The sequence below is a fragment of the Rhynchophorus ferrugineus genome, unplaced genomic scaffold (assembly GCF_030347505.1).
Source record: "Rhynchophorus ferrugineus isolate W39M unplaced genomic scaffold, kcgeb_rfMv2 rfM3, whole genome shotgun sequence".
Taxonomy (NCBI): Eukaryota; Metazoa; Arthropoda; class Insecta; order Coleoptera; family Curculionidae; genus Rhynchophorus; species Rhynchophorus ferrugineus.
The window spans coordinates 14,622,507-14,643,598 of NW_027472582.1; the positions used below are offsets into that span (position 1 = coordinate 14,622,507).

At 32.9% G+C, this 21,092-nt stretch overlaps 1 protein-coding gene across 3 annotated transcripts in view; it reads left to right on the plus strand.

Moving 5' to 3' along the window:
* The window catches only part of Gld (Glucose dehydrogenase), a 121,030-nt gene that overhangs the window by 67,597 nt on the left and 32,341 nt on the right, over positions 1 to 21,092 (plus strand). The window lies entirely within an intron of this gene.

Sequence of the window (21,092 nt, forward strand, 5' to 3'; positions counted from 1 at the left end):
ACACGTAATGAGAAATCATGGCATTTTTATATTGTAACAATTGACTGGCAAACAAAATAAATCTAGACTTAATCTAGACTATTCAAGTGTAATATACAGGGTTTCAGGTTAATTTAAAGAAATTTCTCCCTAATTCTCACTTTGAGATAATAAAATCTTAGTTTATCTCATAGATAGAGATTTTACCATAAAACAAAACGATGGATACATTCGGGTTTTTTTTTCAAGACAGTGCACTCGTGGTACCTTGCGACAGTATAAATTAGTACCCTGCATAGAAGAACATGCTCACCAGTAATTATTAACAACTATCAACTCCCTCGGGAAAAAAATCACTCAAATATGTTGGTGTGTGAATCAGTACTTATTCACTCACTTGAACTCTCTATTTAACCTCTCTATTGACCTATTTGATCATATGAAATCCAATTATGGGTGGCGCTACTTAAATCCATATGTTTTTAGTTAGCCCTAACCCTCAAAAGAGGCGTGTATAAATTTAACAGCTGTCAAATCATTAGTTTGTGAGTTATAGCATTTTGAGTGAAGCAACTTTTATTATTGTAGAAAAAAATGGATAAAAAGGAATATCGCGTATTGATAAAATATTGCTTTTTGAAGGGAAATAATACAGTTGAAGTAAAAACTTGGCTTGATACCGAATTTCCGGGCACTGCCCCAGGAAAATCAACCATCAAGGATTGGTATACTAAGTGTAAACGTAGTGAAATGAGTACCGAAGACGATGAACGCAGTGGACGCCCAAAAGAGGTTGTTACCGACGAAAATATTTAAAAAATCAACAAAATGATCTTGAATGACCGTAAATTGAAGTTTAATAAAATAGCAGACACTCTAAAGATATCAACTGAACGTGTACATGATATCATTCACGAATATTTGGGTCTGAGAAAGCTCTGTGCAAAGTGGGTGCCGCGTGAGCTCACTTTTGGCCAAAAACAACGACGAGTTGGTGATTTGGAGCACTGTTTAAAGATGATCAAGCGTAATAAACCCGAGTTTTTGCGTCGATGTGTGATAATGGATGAAACATGGCTCCATCATTTCCAAGTCTAATCGACAGTCATCCGAGTGTACTGCGCCCGATGAATCCGCTCCAAAGCGTGTGAAATCGCAAAAGTCAGCTGGCAAGGTTATGACGTCTGTATTTTGGGATGCATATGCATTAACAGCGACTATAGTATTATTGTATTGTTTGAAGAACGAAATCGCCGAAAAACGGCTGCATTTGAAGAAAAAGAAAGTGCTGCTTCACCAAGACAATGCTCCGTGTCACAAATCATTGAAAACGATGGCAAAAATCCATGAATTGGGCTTCGAATTGCTTCCTCATCCACCGTATTCTCCATATCTGCCCCCCAGCGACTATTTCCTGTTCTCAGATCTCAAAAAAAAAGCTCGCTGGGAAAAAATGTTCGTCGAATGAAGAGGTGATCGCCGAAAATGAGACCTAGTTTGAAGCACCTTTGCTTCAAAACCTTTGCTTGTCCTTTTATAATTTTTACAAATTAGTTCTTAAAGGGACTTATTTTTAATAAAAAAAATCTAATTTTGCCAAAAAAATGTGTTTAACTATGATAGGCCAGGGACTTTTCAGTTCAACTGTTACCATATAATTTGGACATCATTCAACGATTACAAATAAAGTATCTCGTACTATTGATGATGTTCCGTACTGTGTCTTTTCTCAACAGCCCGACATCCGTTTAGAACTATTTAGAACCATTTTAATAATCCTTTTAGATAAAGAAAGTAATTCTATTTTTAATTTTTATGTTAAATACTTCGAAAAACTTTACTTGTTAAAGTACTTAAGAATACTTAAGATTATTCGAAGTATGTAGACTAAAAAGTTTAATGCCATCTGATTGATTAATGGACATATATAGAATTTAGAATAGGATATTTTATACAGGAAATTATTTAATGGAGTAATTTTTTACATGTCATGTAAATAACATGATAATCATGATAACATAATAAACACAACTAGGGTTTATTTAATGCACAACAAATCAGTATGTTAACAGGGGCTACGAACCACAGTCCTACCGACTGGCCAGTAACTAACTTAGAGATAATTCCAGGAGGTATACAGTCTACTCAGTCTGGTTACTGGCCTAACTGGAATTTCTGCATTATGTGCGGAAGTTGTTGTCTGGAAATTGGAAAAAACACTTATATTGCCAATTTTTTAATTCTTAGACCCACTAACCTCTGTGAACCTTAACAACGTTAACTCCAAACTATAGACCTCGATCACCGATCTAACATCTATTACATCAAAATATTTCAAAATATTTTCAGAAGATTAAATCTAATACTTAACATTCCTTCATTAAAAAAGTAAAAAGATAATACCAGCAAAATGTATAGAAAATTAATAAAGAACTCTTAAAACTATATTTATAATTAAGTAACACATTACGTTAAACATTACGTGTGATGTTATAGCAATAGTAACAGTTAATATTATAGTACGATCAACCTATGAATTTTTGGAAAGACTTACAGAGGAACGAACTGGAACATCTACAGGCGAAGAATAACAATCTCGAAAATGATAAATCATCTTAGGTGAAAACTTGATTTTTTGGGTTCATGTCCTGTTCTGGTGTCATCCAATGCTTGTATGACTTCCATATATATGACAATGCTCTCTGCGACTCTGCGATGTTCTTGATTTTGATAAATGACAGTCGATATCTGAAGGTCTGGGTGTAACTAATCGCCTTTGTAGTATTTGGGTGCACCCACAATACTTCTCAGGTCTTTGTTCTAGAAAACTTGCGTTGTATATATACTGCATTTCGCGAAAGATTCCTAAAATTTAATGCCATATGTCCATATACGTTTCGATAATTGCTTGTACAATAGTAATTGTGATTTTCTTTCAATTAACCAATACATTTTATTATATTTTAACACCTATTATTTCCTTTTATTTTTACATATTTTTTCCTACGAGGATTTGCATCAATATTTATTCAGATACTTAGCGTTGTTGCTCTATGGAATGGTAGCACTTTTTTATTGTTATTGGTGCTTGTGCGATCTGATTATACGTAAACTGCACCTGCACAGATTTGGTTTAGTTAATTTTTTTTTCTACAGGTTTGGCTAAAATTATTTATATTGTCACTAGCCTGTAGCATTTTTCGCAAAAAGTATGTAACCGATATTGCTTTAATATAAAATATTTACACAAACCATTCAATAGAATCGACTATCAAGGTTATGAATCTCTAATCTTCATAATTATAAAACCCGCGTCACCATCCTGACCTTGCTCCATCGGACTATTTTATATCCGGTCCTTTTCAATCTAAAACACGTTACATTAACCTAATAATACTTTTTAAATAGACACATTTTATTTCGCAGGATGTCGTTCGTATTACGAATTATGTTCGTACCATAAAATGTAATATTGCCCAATTCAAAATTAATATCATCTATTCTCGCGACAGCCTTGGAAAAATTAAAACGCGACGTCACTGAGCCGGCGGTGTCAGTGGAAAAATGAAGTTTCATCCGCGTAACAATAATTCGCCTTCACATCATCCCATTGTGTTCGGAAATTTCGTTTTTTTATAGAAAACGAGATGAAACAAAAACACGAAAAAAAAACAATGACTGATGCAACCGTTCCCAGCCGATTCGCTTTTGTTTTTGTAAAAGTGGGGTAATCGTGTAAAATTTGGGCAATTGGTATTCGTGTCGTGAATGACGTTTTACGATGTGGTCTTCGATAACAACTTGTTGGCCTTATTTAAAAAAAATGAAAGATAACCCTTCGGATTATGGTTGTATTGCGACAGATTGTTTTGTTTTATTTTATCAAGAATATACGAGGGCTGTATGTTAATTACTTGACCTTGACTAAAAAATGTATAAAATATAAGAAACATAAAATACACGAAGTATTTTATCTAACTTTTTTGTTATTTATGGGGCCAATTTTATATGTCAGCATCTTTATGGATGATTTTTTTTGACAAAAAAAGCACTTAATTTCTCAACAAAAACTGCTTTTAACGTTTTTCCAATTTTTGTTTTCCACCCAAACAAGGCAACAAATAAGGCCAAACTTGGGCATCGGGGCCCAAAATAGGCGTTTGGTTTAATACCTCTTTATTCAACCCATATCCTTTACCACCAAGCTATTTCTTCAAGTTTAGAAATTAGAAATAGTCATACGGAGCAAAATCTGGAGAATATATTGAATAGGGCAGCAGTTCGTAGCCCAGTTTATAGATTTTGCTATGTTGACTACACACGCATGCAACCATGCATTGCCTTGATGGAACAACACTTTCTTCATCGACAAATGTGGTAATTTTTGCTACAAATCAAGATAAAATACGTTTAAAAACTTCAGATTAACCCGAGTAAAATTCAGGCTATTCTGTTCCACCGCAAGAAGGAGTTTCGCGCCTCCAAATCGATAAAGTCCCTATCCCTTGGTCCAGAAATTCTCATACCTCGGTCTCCGCAGATTTCAATGGTCTACCCAAATCCAGCACGCCATTTGCTAAGGAAATGGCGTGTACAGCCTATTATTTCCTCTACTCTGCAGAAAAACCAAACTCCCAATCCCACAGAAAGCGACTCTGTATAAAATGCTATTCCATCCAATCTACCTCAACAGAGCTCAGGTGTGGTACAAGTATGTCTCGGAGAGACAACTTGAACTACTCCAAGTGTTCCAATCTAAATAAGTCCGTACGTTACTCAGAGCCCCATGGTTTATGAGGAACGTCAATACACATCTCGAATCAGGCATCCCGTTTGTGAAAAATTTATGTTTATGAAATGCTCAGTGTGAGGTTCTCCATAGGAACCGTAGAACACGATAACACCTTAATAAATCCCTACCCGTCCACAAACCCCAGTAGTAAACAAACTACGACAGTCCCAGTCGTAACCCAGGGTCTCTGTCGCCCGCAAAACAATCATATCCCGAACCTGAAGCGACATCAGCCGAAGTCCATTTGGCTCTAGCTGATCAATCTAGAAAACGAAAAAAAAAAGTGTAAAAGCTTAGAATAGTGTTCGCCGGTAACCGTTTCATCCTTTCCTAATAGATTCCTACAATGTAATATATATAGCATGATTGTTAATCTTGGCAACTATGAATCTTTTTTTGATTGACTTTTTGATTTTAGAGGTCTCTTGATGCTTGATCAAGCCTTTTGAATGTTAAAATTTCTTTCATTTATGTTTCTGGCAATAATAGTTTTAAAATATTCCTTATTAACAACAAATAAACTATTATTGTATTTAAAAAGAGTGTGATGGTTAAATAGTATAAATATAGATATTAAATAATTATAAATATTGATTGAGAAAATACGATACAAATATTTCGTGGTCATTAATCCATCCCTATTTACAATCATTTCAAATATATAAAATATAAAAATATTTTTACATTATCAAAATGAAACTGTTGTTTTGAAGGTAATATATTAGAGCAATTTTCTCTTCCATTGTTTTTCCCAACGAAAATTCGAAATGGGATATGTACATCTCCATCTCACTTACGGCATATTTCAAAAAACATTCGTAAACACATGTTGGAATAAACTAGATATTATGATACGATGACACTATGTTACTTTCCGAATATTAAAATACTTTACATGTTTCTATATTTTAAAAGGGCTTTATTAATAACATAATAAAATATTATTATATTGGACAATAATATACGTGTTTAGCTTTTTGTTAGGGTTGGATACTTATTATTCATCTCTCGTTAATAGACTGGGATATTACTAATGACCAATCAAAGAGTTCCGACACAATTAAACAATATATAAATTAACATTAATACGGTAAATATAAATAACATTCGACTTCTAAAAAGGTTACATTAAGTATATTTTAAAATCAATCAATCATAACTGCTTTTTTAAGTTAAATAAATATCAATCATAATATGTGAATGGTTCTTAAAGCAAGTGGTTATACAATTTTAAAATAAAAAACATTAATCCTAGAAAAGCATAACCCATATAATCAAGTAATTTTCTTATTTTTTATAATCTATTTTTGACCTTTAACAATGTCTTTTAGGATTTCTTGACTTTTGGCTATTTTGACACAAATATAATAAAACATTTTATAACCCTTTCGAAAATTCTATAGCTATTTGAATATAAAATAATATGGAATGTCGTTTTAATAGATAGTAATAATACCGTTTCATTGTACTAAAGACATGGCAAAAGTTCGCCCATAAAATTTGCAAGTTTTTTATTACTTCCTTATAAGACTCGAGTAAATATTCATTCATTATAAAATAACAACGTATCCACCTCAAAGAATTGTTTTACGACTTTGAGAATCGTAAAAACTATATCAGCCGTTGTAAAACATATTTTAAGGTAGTATATTTTGTTTTATATTTAAATTCAATTATAATTATAATGAAGAAAATGTTTGAATGTATTTGAGGTTGATTTTTATAATCATGTCACATTTTTTTGGCTAGTAAAATATATCCTACAATGAAAGTATTGGGTATCCCTCAAAATATTTAAATCTTCGATAAGTCATTGAAGGAATCGTTATGGCGACAAGAAAGAATATTTCCCATAATCTCTTCAAAATTATTCTTACATACGTCGTCTAAATTTGTGACATACTAATATCAATCATTTTGGTATTTTTTTAGATGCTAGTACGTATTCTAATCACTTTTTCACTTTAAGAAGATATTTATTGAGGAAAATTGATGGTTTTCATCATTTCATACAACGTTTCCTCATCTTTCTGGCATGATTGTGTTGGAGCGTTGAAAAAACTATGTTGAATTGGTAGTGATCTAAGCATCGATCCATTTTCGCAGTTCTTCAGCAATTCACGAATATGCGTCAAGTAATTCATGGTGCATCGATCTAAACAAAATGTAATCGGAAGGCTCTATGCCTAGTGAGTACGCTGGTGCCGCAGAACTTCCCATTCCCTGAGCTGCAACAGTATATCCTTCACAAATATTTTTGTTTCGGCACCGAGTACGGGCATCCTGTTACGGATACCAGGTCGCGGAACCCCGCATGAATAAGCGAAGTGGACTGGTTATGTAGAGACTACATCTGGACTACCCACTAAACCCAATACTGTCAGCAGATCCAATGACCCTAACTATTGTAGTTCTTACAGTTAGTAAGGAGGGTGCCCGTAACCGGTAACACCGTTAAGAGGCGCACGAGGGCACATCACACCATGCAGCTTGCGGTACCTGAATTGATCGCTCGACGGAAAAGGTCGAGACAATTAGGAGTAAGAGCACGACTGGGTATTGTCGGCTGCGATAGAATAAGGCCACGAAGAGCCAAATAATCTATTGGCCTAAAATATCGGCCAGCTCAGTAAAACATCTATTATCCGAGAGATGAAGAGTAGTGAAATATCTCGAGTAGAGCTCGGATACAAAATCGTGAACTGACGAACCAGGGGGCATTGATTATTCTCATGAGAGTTCATAAAAGCTTGAAGACATTCAACCTGACTAGTTGAGACGTATTTGAGATAGACACTGGTGCCGTATAGAACGACTTATTGAACCAGCATCTGGTACACGAGAGATTTTATTGAGAGAGGAAGCCTGCTGGCCAGGTTGATGAGCGGGAACAGCGGATTTACAATACCTTGACCTTTTTGAAGGGACCTTTGAATCTGGGAATTCCACCTAAACTTCCCATCGAAGATCGAGAAGTGTGGCTTCCTCTGACCATGTAATTTGGGCGGTCTCTCGATTTTAACACGTGAAATGCTCGCTGAAAAATGCTTCTTGTGGAAATAGATGGCCTGGGTTTTCTGTATATTGACTTACAACCTCCAGAAATTTAACTATTGTCCTCTGCGTAAAAAGCTACCTCGACGTGTAGTATGCTAGGGATATCTGAAAGAAAAAGATTAAAAAAAGCGGGTGCCAGGGGGAAACCTTACATACAAGAAGATAACTTGGTGTCTGTTTCTCCCTATTACTTCTTTTTTGTATCAAAATCTTGTCTAGTTTGTTCAGTTGACGTTAACTATTAAGCTGTCTGAAAATTATTTAAGCTTGAGCTTTGTTATTGACACTAAAATAATACAACTTTTAAGTCTTTGAAAGTAGAACCAACAATTGCGATGGAAAAGTAGCACCACCATATATTTCTATTTCTAAGTTTTTAATGAGCTTCTGATTTTAAGAAATCAATTTTGGGCGTTCTATGGTTATCGTCTATATACACTGAATAACTCAATAATACTAAATTATTGTATGTAAATAATGTCAAAAGCATCGCATTTATTAGTTAGGTTAGATTGTTAAACGACTTCACAGAAGGCAAGGTTCTATGTTCGATTATATATGTTTTTATGTAGGTTCACCGTCATTCGTCAATTATGGACCGATTTTCAAGATTATTTTTTATTCAAAATAGTGTATTTCTGAGGTAATCCCATTGAAACCAAGTCTGGATCTTCTGGTGGAATATGGGGAAATCGAGGGCAAACCTCAAATATCAATGGCACTTACAAAGTTTTCTCATAATTTTTCTAAAATAATCAGATATTTGTTTACAATCTTATTACTAAACTGATGTAATGGCAGACCAGAAGCCGTTCAGTGCAAAAGTCGTTCAATTGGCTTTTTGAGCAGGAACCATTATCATATGAGAAGCTGTAGAAATATTGCAGGTAACTAACAATACAAAAATAATAATAAAATTTTGTAACATATACACGAAATTAAATTACAATCAAAACGAGCAATATAATTTGTTGCTCGTAGCGACTTCAAGTTATCAGTTGGTAGTAGTTAAAATAATATTGTAAATAGATGAATAGGTTTAGGTAGGTATTAAGCTAAATTGTGTGTATAGAGTAGAATATAAAGTACGTGTAGTTGATTGGTTAAATAAGGTTTTTGTTTATTTTAATTTAGTTATTACAACGATTATTACGAACATATCTTATTTTAAAACATTTTTTGTGTTAAAAATCTTAGTTTGATTGTTTTTTATATTTTATACAGTTCCTTATTTATTTAAGTCGGTTCAATTTTTTGTTAAAATCATTCTATTTTTCTCTTTTTAGTTCAATGGCTGTTCCTATTGGCCCTTTACATTTTTAACAAAAAATCGCTGATCGATGTTCGCAGATGTGCCTAATATTCTGAGATAATATTTTTACCGCGTACCTAGTAACCTTACAATAAAAAAAACGAAAATTCGCCAACCGATTATATAAACATGTCAACCTGTTTATGTAATATAAAATATCGGTACAATTTTAAGGCCAAAAGCGCGAGAAATACTCGCAAGATTAAGGTCAAGTTTGCATTTTATAATAAATGTTCTGCTCTGTCAGGCACGAGTTTGCTAACTACAGTGTATTTCTGAATGCCACGCCATATTTACAGTTTACCGATCAATTGACGGCAGTACCGTTCGTTATCGTACATCGAGAAGAAAATCCTCATTATATAAGACGAGAAAAGTCTCGGATTCCAACAGATGGTAATTGGTTGTGAAACAATATACGCCGATAATGTGGAGCGGAATGGTTGTGAAAGGTGTCTCTATTGTTGATATGAGAAAAATATTTTCAATAATTGTTAAATCTTACCGAAGATGCGCCATTAATATTCAGATTATTGTGTTGTATTTGCTTATCTAAACTTCTAAAAAAATTGTTCCATATTTTTATATTAACTAGTAATCAAGTTAATCATTTTTCTCCCATAATTAACCGACTTCGAAAGAGTAAGAGGTTCTATGTTCGGCTACTAATATATAATATTATTACTGAAATATATGTGCATAGTTGATGGAATAAAATAAAGCTGTTTCTAGTATATTTAGAGATATATCAGTAGATATTTCAGCCTCTAGCTCTAATTACACCTTTCATATACTAAATATAATCATATTAGATCACAAAAATATTTCAATATACTATCATTAATATAACAAATATATCGAAAAGAGAACATAACCAACAATATATAACAGGAACCAGCATTTTAATATTTCCATAAGAAAAAGTTGAATTTAAAAAATCATTGATCCAAATAATTAAACCCCTGTCTGACATTTCCTTAACCTTTCATTGCTATAATACCAAAAAAAAGGTAACATTTTATTATACAATATAACGAAGTCTATTAAATATTTTTTCTGATTATATTAAGTAAAAGCAAGTAGTTAATTTTTTATAAGTGTCTACTGAATGCAGCATTGTCATTCGTTCATTCATACTAGAATGAACTTAAAATTGACGAATAATGCGGTTAAACACACGCACTGTTCCCATTTTAATGGCATTATGCAACTATTATTAATACCTTCATTTTTTAGCTACAAAACCATAATAATAATATCACCGCAATTTGTATTACATTCGAATTCTGATAATTTCATTACTAAGTAATTAATAATTAATTAATTTTTTATTAATTAATAGTATATTACACCACAACGGCCTAAAGTTGAATTTTCGTTCATCATAATCATCACGAGATTTCAACTTTTGACCCATGTGGTGTATACGATTTTTTTCATAGCCGTTCGAAAGTAGATTATTAACAACATTCAAATCAACATTGATGATTATTTTTAATGTTGGAGGTAGCAACGTTAATGACAGCGGTAAACAATTTGTTGTAGCCACAAAATAAATAGTCCCTAGATACCATAGAGTAACTACATACGAGTATAAATATGCTTAAGAAATTCCTTCCTCCCGCCGTTATAGAGGGCGCGGGTGTACTTCTCACAGGGAGTAAATGTTTAACTTTCTTCTCTGTAATTTGGGACGACAGTACGTACTTTCAACCGAGGTATGAAAAAAATATTTTAAATGTATTAAATCTATAAATTAGTTTTTAAGTGTGTTTTTTTTATTTAAAACTAAAAAAATTTTGACTTAAATGTATTAATTGTAGTCAATAACAATCATTCAATTAATGGTTTCATCGAGTAATGTCTTCAAATCCTGATCTTCAGGTTTTTTTTTTGGCTGTCTAGAACGATGTCTTGGATGTCAAAATCACCACTGTTAAAGCGTCGAAATCAGTATTCACATGTTGAAATCGATGGAGCATGGTTGCCATGAGCTTCATACAGCATTCGATGACTTTCGGCCGTTTTTTTCTTCAAATCGAAGCAAAAAGTACAACTTCCCGCAAATGCTATTTACTCGATACAAATTCATGTATTTGTAATCTGTGTAAATCTTTTAAAATTACTTTATAGGCCTGACAGTATTTTATAAAATCTATAACTGTTGATTGTTTGTCAGTATAAAAACCATTTTATCTCTTTATGGCTTCAGAGTTTATTGGAATTAAATCGTTAAATAGGTTTCCAGGTATTTTTCCAGGTAATAGAAAATTACCTCTTATTGGTATCGGAAGCAGCCCTATGGAAAACTGAGAATTAAACAAGCTCACAGCATTTAGAACTCATTAATTGTAGCAATACACCAACATCTTAATTCGTTCTTCACTCTGAAAGTAGTGACTAAGAAACAAAGAAAGTCAAAAACTAATGAAAAACCCAAACTGATTTTTAACTCGAATTTGCAGATTTTTTAAAAACTACTAGATAAAAGCTAGATGTTGTTAGGGCGTCGTTTCTCAACTTAATTTAAAGTGTCACTTCAACAACATCAATAGTATTTCTTTAACAATTGTTATGCTGTTTGATTCTTGTAACTATTCTCGTGTATTCCCTTTAGTAATAATAGCGCTATTCCCAGTTTCATTTCATCATCATATTATAATATAATATTGCACAGGATTTCATATTCAGGATATTAGGTTAGGTCGACCGGCGGTTCGATTGGCATTCCCAAATCCAGAAAGCAATCCAAAAAGGTTCGGGGACAGCAAACCTGCTATCTTCTCTGATCTGCCCTTCTAGCAGACTTCCCATCTCCATTAAATGCTTATTTTACAAGATGTTAATTCGGTCCGTACTCCTCTACAGAACTAATGTCTACTTCAAGTTTGTTACATCCACCCAGGTCAAACGGCTTCAAGTTTTCCAAAATAAGCTCCTTGGGAGAATATTAAACGCTCCATGGTTTGTCAGAAATAATCAAATTCATAGGGAAACTGACACTCCAGAAATCAAGCACTTCATATCTCAATCATTCCACAAACAACAACTCAGCTCAAGTTCTTCTGAAAACGCGCTTGTTCGCGAGCTGGTCGACATGCTGGGAGCTTAGCACCGCGTCACCGCCAAGTTCCCCCCCTTTTCCAGGCTGAAACGACCTCATCCGTCGCTACAGTCATAACGTTTGCCCCCATACAACAGTATCCAGTTGTGTGTTAACTCAGGTTCGCGAATCAATAGAATCGCCCTCGTGCCCAATAACGGCTGCCCGATCAGCGAGCGCCATATCCCCAAATTTAATGCAGTAGCAGTAGCGATCCACAGGGGTCAACTGTGAGGCGGTTTCGGTTTAGTGTATTGGTAAGCCCAGAGGCAGTCCCACATAACCCGGTCCAACTTGGCACTCCAGGGCAAGTCTCCGCGACCAGGTATGCGTCAGGCATTCCACCGCCTGGTTTTTAGGCCAGAACAAAAAAAAATATATTAGGTTAGGCAAAGGAAGTACGGTAGCTCTGTGGAAGTGGTACTGTTACAAGTAGGTAGAGAAAAGAAAAGAGAGCGAGACGTCCACCAGCGCTGACTTTGATCCAACATTTGATTTTGACTTTTATGTAGTTGAATGCATGGTGGCCCAATATATATATATATATATATATATATATAAAGATTATGGAGTTGTTTTATATTAATTATTTCATTTAAATAGTTTCTGATAAAACATGAATAAATAATAATAATAAAACGTTACAGGATAGTTCTATTAGATGTTTCAAAATATAATATATTTCTTGTTTAACATACGATATCGTCCTTGATTGTAACCATCGTAACTATCACTTGATGAAAACTGAATTAATAAATCCTTATAATTATATCGATAAACTTTCACTTCATTTGTTTCCAAATCGACTATTCCTAACTTCTAATTCCTAAAAAATACCAATTTATCGAATTATTTCACTCATGTCATGCCAAGAGTTATTTCCCCAAATGCCATTGTTAGCCGGTTCCCTGTTGCGCCTACATACTGTCGGCCATGAAATTTCGCTAAAATACCTACGAAGTCACCCCCGTCAAGGTTCCCCGATTTTAATTACACTGTCACGCGAACTGAACTAAAAGAAGAGACCGTCCCGTGTTTGGAAGATAATCGAGACGGAATATGTGGAACGGATGCCTGTCGTCAGCAGTGAAGAAATACGAAAATGTCAGCTCGACTTTCGAGCAGAAAATGGGCGCGTGGGGATTCTTTCTGAGATCGCACCCACGGATGCCATCAAGGCTCTAAAGATGTTACAGATATAACTACCGTTTCGCCGTTACTAACCTTCACTTGGAATTAAATTATATAAGAAAGTGTTTTATGATTCAATAATTTAAATATGCTTTAATTTGAGGTTTATTGAAGTGAGAACTATAAAAAACTTGTTTTTATAATTCTAACAAATCCATTGAAAAGTCCCCGGCCTACCATAGTAAAACAAATTTTTTTGGCAAAATTAGTTTTTTTTATCCAATAGAATTCCCTTCAAGGGTGATTGATTGATTATAGCGACCCCCCGACTTTTCGGTACCATTTTTGTAGTACGATTTGTCTTTTGCTTCAAAATAGGCCTCAGTTTCGGCGATCACCCCTTCACGCGACGAAAATTTCTACCCAGTGAGCATTCTTTTGATTCTTTGTTCTTTGAGCCCAGATCTGGAGAATATGGTAGATGAGGAAACAATTCTAAGCCCAATTCATGGATTTTTGTTATCATTTTCACTGACTTATGGCATGATGCTTTGCTTCGGTGAAGCAGCACTTTCTTTCCCTTCAAATGCGACCGTTTTTGGCACCCACTTTGCACAGAGCTTTCTCATACCCAAATATTTGTGAATGATATGATACACGTACACGTTCAATTGATATCTTTAGAGTGTCTGCTATTTCATTCAATTTCAATTTACGGTCATTCAAAATCTTTTTGTAGATTTTTTAAATGTTTTCGTCGGTAACAACCTCTTTTGGGCGTCTTCGGTGCTCATTTCACCACGTCTAAACTTACCACATCAATCCTTGATAGTTAATTTTCCTGGAGCAGCGTCTGGAAACTCGGCATCAAGCCAAGTTTGTGCTTCAACTGTATTTTCTTACTTTAAAAAGCAATATTTTCATCAATCAGTTTCACAATAACAGAAGTTGCTTTACTCAAAATGCTATAATTCACAAACTAATGATCAATGAGCTGTACCCTATAAATCTATACCCGCATCTTTTGAGGGTTAGTGCTAACTAAAAAACATGTAAATTTAATTCTACTAGCGCAATCTATGTGCCAGGCCGGGGACTTTTCAATTGACATGTTATATTTCATATATCTGATCTCTGATAGAGTTAACATGTATATGTCGATGTTATAGCTTGAAACTATGTCAAAGAATACATCAAATAACTGTCGAATGACTTTCAATACAACCTTAACCTATTTTATCTTCTTTTCTTGAGTGGTAAGTTTAGTACGGTTAACAAATTCAAAAGACAGCCCTATGACTTGCCGAAAGTCCTACCGATTGCACCAGTTATGTAACGTATGTTGTAGAAGTCGATCAAACAACGACACTGTCGACTCACACCGATTTTCCTACTTTAATATAAACCCTTAATCCTAACTGACTAACTAACTAACTGACTCATCACATATTACAGCTAGACATTAAATTTTAGAACTAAGAATATATCGCCCATTCAATTTAATGTTACTACAATATGTTACTAAAATAAATTAATATAGATAAATTTAATTCAAATAACTTTAAGTTGTTTCAATATAGATTATATGTAGCTACACTACCAAAACTAAATTTTTTGGAAATTTAACCCTCCCAGGTATAAACTAATCCAAAATTGTTCAATAAAAAAACATTTTTACCTGCCGCCATCCATACAAAATTATTTTTGATAGATGAATTAGATGTGATAGTTGAATTGAGAAGCCTTTCGTTTCATAGAACCGACATGTTCTATTGAAATTTTCGTTGAACAACACAACTCATATCTAATTGGTTATTGAAATTATAAGCAGTTATTAAGAAGTATTATTATATAATTAAGGCAAATTTAAATTGAGTGAATGACTGTGAATAGAGACCAAGAGACAAGAGACAAGAGACGTCTAAAAAAATCAAACCGAAATATTAAAAAATAATAATTGAATGAAACAAATTGTAAATATTGACAAATTATGAAATTTATATATAGGTTCTCCATTCTGAATGATATATATTGATCCTTTCTTGGTTTAAAATATAACAATTATGCTAAAAAAAATTTACTAAGCCAAAATAAATTTTTCTTATTGATACGGCCACCATAAAGCTTAGCCTATTTAAATGTCAATAAGAATGTTTAAGAACAACTATAACCCTCACATAAACAAAACAGAGCAAACAAATTTATGGCATTATTACAAGATTTAAACTAACTTTGATATACAGCGGAATTTTGCGAAAATATATTATGGAAACAATAATGCCGGCTTGGCTGCTGGGGAATGATCGTAAATTTATGTTCGTGATTGTTTAAAATTTGTGATTGTTCTAGACAAGCGTGTAAAATTCGACAAGGAAAATGATCCCAGTCACGCTAGTCACCAGGCTGGGTAAGGCCGGATGTCTTCTGAGATGATTTCTAAACTCGGTAGGCTTAATGCTGAGGACCATGGTTCGGAGCCCACGTTAAACTGTAGGTCCAGTCCAGATAAACCCATAGTTGGTAATAAAAGACTTTAAAATATATATCAAAAAAGAAATAATAGTTTCATATAATCTGACTATATCCACATTTATTCACATCCTCATTTATAGACCATATATTTTATGTCAATTTATATCCATTTATGACCTCATATAATTAATTTTTAACTAATGTTGGACATTTCAATAAGATTCTGTTAATTTTACTCAAGCAAAAACAATAATTTATGTTCAGTTATGAAGTAAAATTTAAAACAATGAGATTGTAATCAGTTAACATTTCCTGTTTGTCGATTAGACACATTGTCACAAATTGTCACAAATTTTATGCTTCACGGCCTGAAATAAATAAACAGTGTGAATTAATTGTATTTTTTATAAATTCATGGCCTTCATATACAAAAATTGGACCATTAATTATTTTAATCAGCCATATCACAAAAAAATGTTAAAAAATCACAAACATAAATTCACGACCATTTCCCAGGAGGATTCGGACCCGCGACTATCGTAACTGTATATATTTTTGGTATCTATTTTTCCTAATAAAAGCCTATCTAAAATGAAAAAAAAACAGAATATATGAAAGAGCTTTATATATTAACACTTTACATTTTACCATAAGCAATAATTATAATAATTAATTTTTCTCCCAAGATATAACTGTTCAATCCAAAATGTTATAATTATTATATTATATTGCAATGATGTTAAGTAACATTTTAAAATTAGTATTGCTTATTAACAAATCCTACAAAACACGAGGTGTTAACTGAATCAAGTAAACAATCACTCTAACCTAACAGTAAAGTGCACTTTATTCTAACCGGTAAAAGGTCTCTTTAAAGACTTGAACTTTTATCACGCAATCTGACCGCTTTACCCGCCGTAAATCGCATGACGCTTTATCGACTCTACCTGGTGTCAATGACATCGACAACACCAACCACCAAGTGATTCTTACCATTAATCAAACGCTAGTTAGACGTAACGAGAGACGGCATATTGTAGATCGTACAACCTGATTTATTTGCTTTTTTTTAATATCATGAATAGACTTAATACTATAAAAAGAAAACAAGCAGTTTCTGGTCCTTCGAGCTAATCAATAGTACGATTTAATAACGGATAATTATTAAATAATTAGTAGCAATTTAAACATAATGGTTTTATTGCTTAATTGCAGTGACATTATAAACAATCTAGTGGTAAAGTCAGATTTATATCGTTACGAAAATATCAAGAATATGATAAGAATGATTTTATATCTTTTAATTTTGATATTACAACCATTATTATGTATGTATTTTGTTTTACAATGTTTTACTTGTGTTAAAAATCTAAGTTTGATTTTACTTTACTCTTTAGTAAGTTCCTTATTTATTTTTTGAAGTCGGTTCAATTTTTTTGATCAAAATATTTTATTTCTTTCTTTTTAATGTTAGATATTTACTCAATAAATTACGCAGATAACTTTTTAAATATTACAATGGGTAGGCACAGTAAAGGTGCAGCCCGTATGAGCAAATAGAGGAATAAAGAAGCAATGGTTGAAAATACAGAACGCTTCAGGCCCCCGGCCCCGCTACCTAGCCTAGGTGATTTAGCAAATTTTAAAACTAAACTAAAACAAAAAGTCACTGTGCCTACCGGGAATCGAACACAAGACCTGCACGCATGAGCTGAACGCTCTAAAAATTACACCATAGAAGTAGTTGGCTGTAGTATTTCTACGGTGCCTTATACGCTATGGTTAATGCTTAAAAAGCAAACTGAGTTGGTTTTGCACTGAACGACTTCCGATTTTCTATCGCATCAGCTCCGCAATAACATTATACACAAATATCCTATTAATATAGATAAAAAATGTATGAAAATATTGCATGTGCCTTGAAGATCTAAGGATCTCCTTCGATTTCCCCGGATTCCGCAATCAGATCCTGATTTGGTTCCAATGGGACCACCTTGAAAGTGCATTCTTTCGAATAAAAAAAGAACTTAGAATTCGGTCTACAACTGACGAAGAAATCGGCAAACATACATTAAAAAAATATGTGTACAGTACAACATAGAACCTTCTCCTTTTTAGAAATTGATTAATAAAAATAAAACAAGCGGGTTTTGGTCCTTCGAGCTAATCGATATTACGATTTAGTAACGGATAATTGTTAAATAATTAGTAGCAATTTGAGCATAATGGTTGGATCACTTAATTGCAGTAACATTAAAAATAATCTAGTGGTAAAGTCGCATTTATATTGTCACGAAAATAATGTTTTGTTAGGATGGGAATGATTTTATACAAAACTACCGCGATCATTAGGTAACGATGTCGAGTTTGAACGATGTTAATCTCGATGAGGATGAAACGAAACCCCGATCTGTATCTCGACATTTGCTCTCACGTTTTCGGCGATTCCAACTTGCTTAGTTTCAATTTATTTTGACCTGACAGAGGTGTTAGTGATGTATTATACACATTTGTTGCTTGTAAGGATTTTGTAATACATACAAAGCGTATATTGTATTAATAATTATATCGAGAGTTTGGAAATATGTCAGCGTATTACGTTAAGTAGCATTTCGTCGAAACATTCTCTTTTTCATCGTTATTATTATAATTGTATAAACATGATTCAAGCTTTTTTTTGGATTGCTTACTTATACTTATGTTTTCGAAAATTGAATTGATTTCAGAATATATTTACAGTCTCTATTATTGTCGATCAGCGATATCCATGATATTAATGTACAGATGCTAAACAACTTAACCTAACTGTTAAAATCGATAATCTGGATATTTATTTACAAATAATAACATAATTATTGAATTATTCAGATTATACACTTCCTAATGATGAAACTCCAAAAATCCTTTTAACTTATGCTGCGAACCACAATCCTCGACATTAAGCCTACCGTCTGGTGAATGATCAACTTGAAGAACATCTCGTAAGACATCCGGTCTTACCCAGCTTGGGTTTGCCCTAATTGGCATTTTCTTTGTCAGACTTTGCACTCTTGCCTAAGCACATTCACAAATATTAAACTATGACAAACATAATTTTGCCGCCATGCGCCAGCAGAATACATTACTATCGCAACAGCAGGAGTGCTGCTCTATCGCCTCTACCACTGTACTGACTAAACCGAGATTCATTACTTTCATTATTTAAGTGGAAAAGATATATTGTATAAGAGCATCAAATACATTTAGAAAATCATGGTGATGCTGCTCGGTACTAGCCTAATTGTCGGTTTGCTTGGTTTCAACAACTTAAAAGTGGTATTTCTAGTCAATGAACGGTCTGGATAACCAAAAAAGTTTGTAGACAATATATATCGAGGAACTCAACTCTCAAGAAATTTTCAAGCAAGTTTGCAGTTGACGAATTCACTATTTCCAGATTTTTATATGCGATGAGAAAGATTTAAAGAACTGACCGAGCTGTTCCCATACAATTATTCTGGAAATATACCTATTTTTCATCGACAAAACAATTCGAGGGAGTCAAAAACCCTTTTTTCTCTTCGAAAAGCATTTAAGAGCTAATTTATTGACGTTTAATAAGACGCAAACTGATTAATTTTAAACCATTCGCATTTTCTGTAAAAGTTGTGATACTATGAAAATGTATTTAATTATATTGCTAATTATAATGGTTTCTAAAATAAATTTGTATCGATTAGTGCTTAACAATATTCATTTTTTTTGCATTCATCCTTCTCATATGTACTGTGTGTAAGAATCCTGAACACGCAGCTAAAAAAAAACGGCAAGTATATTTAAAAAATTATATTAAATATGTACTCGATGAAAACGTGTAATTATCGGTATCAACGTTTTGAAAGTGATAATTTCAACATAATTAAAACGTTCCAGGAGTAGAATATGTAAAGTCTAACACTGAAAGATAAACGTTTACATTGCGCCATTTATTTTTGACTTGCTTCTATGAAATGCCGTCTAATTTGTAGTTTTTCTATTACAAGAGAAGTAATGAATTTATAGTAAAAACTTCCTTAACGTTATCCATACTTTTTAATTCAATTAAGAAAACCATTATTGTATTTAATTAATAAATAATTTCTTTTCTGCAGATATAATTAACTATAATGTTTTTATTACCCCAAAACTAATTATATATATAAATAAATCGTCAGTACTAGATTAATATGTTACAAGTCATTGCTCCATACTGAACCATCTTGCATTCAAGAAAAGACGTTGTTGATTGACGGCCTTCATCAAATACGCCATTGAAACGTGTGCGTCATGAGACCTGTTTTAAGATTCTACTCGGAAAACTACTTAAAAATCATACGCCGCATGAAAAGGGTCAATAAACTATATTGCACAAATATGTTCATCGGACAATCAGCAAAAATCTGCAATAAAATCAAATACGTCTTTCTTAAAATAATACAAGTAAATTCTGTAATTCTTAAATTTAACCTGTAATTTTGTGCATGATATTTTTATTAATTTATATATATATATATATATATATATATATATATATATATATATATATATATATATATATATATATATTAAATTTTAATGGTTTTAAAATGTACTAGTTTATTCCAGGAAAATATTATATGTGGAAAGTAATACGTGCAAAATATATTGAAGAGCTATCTATAAATATTGTGGATAAAGAATTATAAATATTACTTTATGAATATTGATTCCAGAGGCAAATATCTAATATTATTCTTGCAAACTAAAATCTTAGAAATAAAATTATACTGGATACATCCAGACCCATAACATTTTTTTTTTGTTTTCCTATGTTTTCCAGATATTAAACTAATCAAATCAAATCAATTTCATTAATATTTATACTGTGAATCTGAAAAAGATATATGCGAAAATCAGAAATAAGTTAGTCACAGTCTAGTCGACAGAATTAAAGTCGATGGCAGTGTTTCGGAGCCCATGTTAAACAGTAGGTCCAGTCCAGAAAACCTATGTTGGTAAAAAGAACACTTTAATTTAATTTTATGTATTTGTAGTATATACTATACATAGACCTTAGCTCTTTCTTCTTCATATAAACTTTAACTACGCCACATCTCATAGGAGTATACTCCAAAAATTCTAAAAACAGTGAAAACATTTTAGTTTAGTGTATTAATATACCGAGAAGAAGATTATTTGACAAGTTGAAATTATTCAGAAATATAGCCTGCCATCTGTAAATTAACACT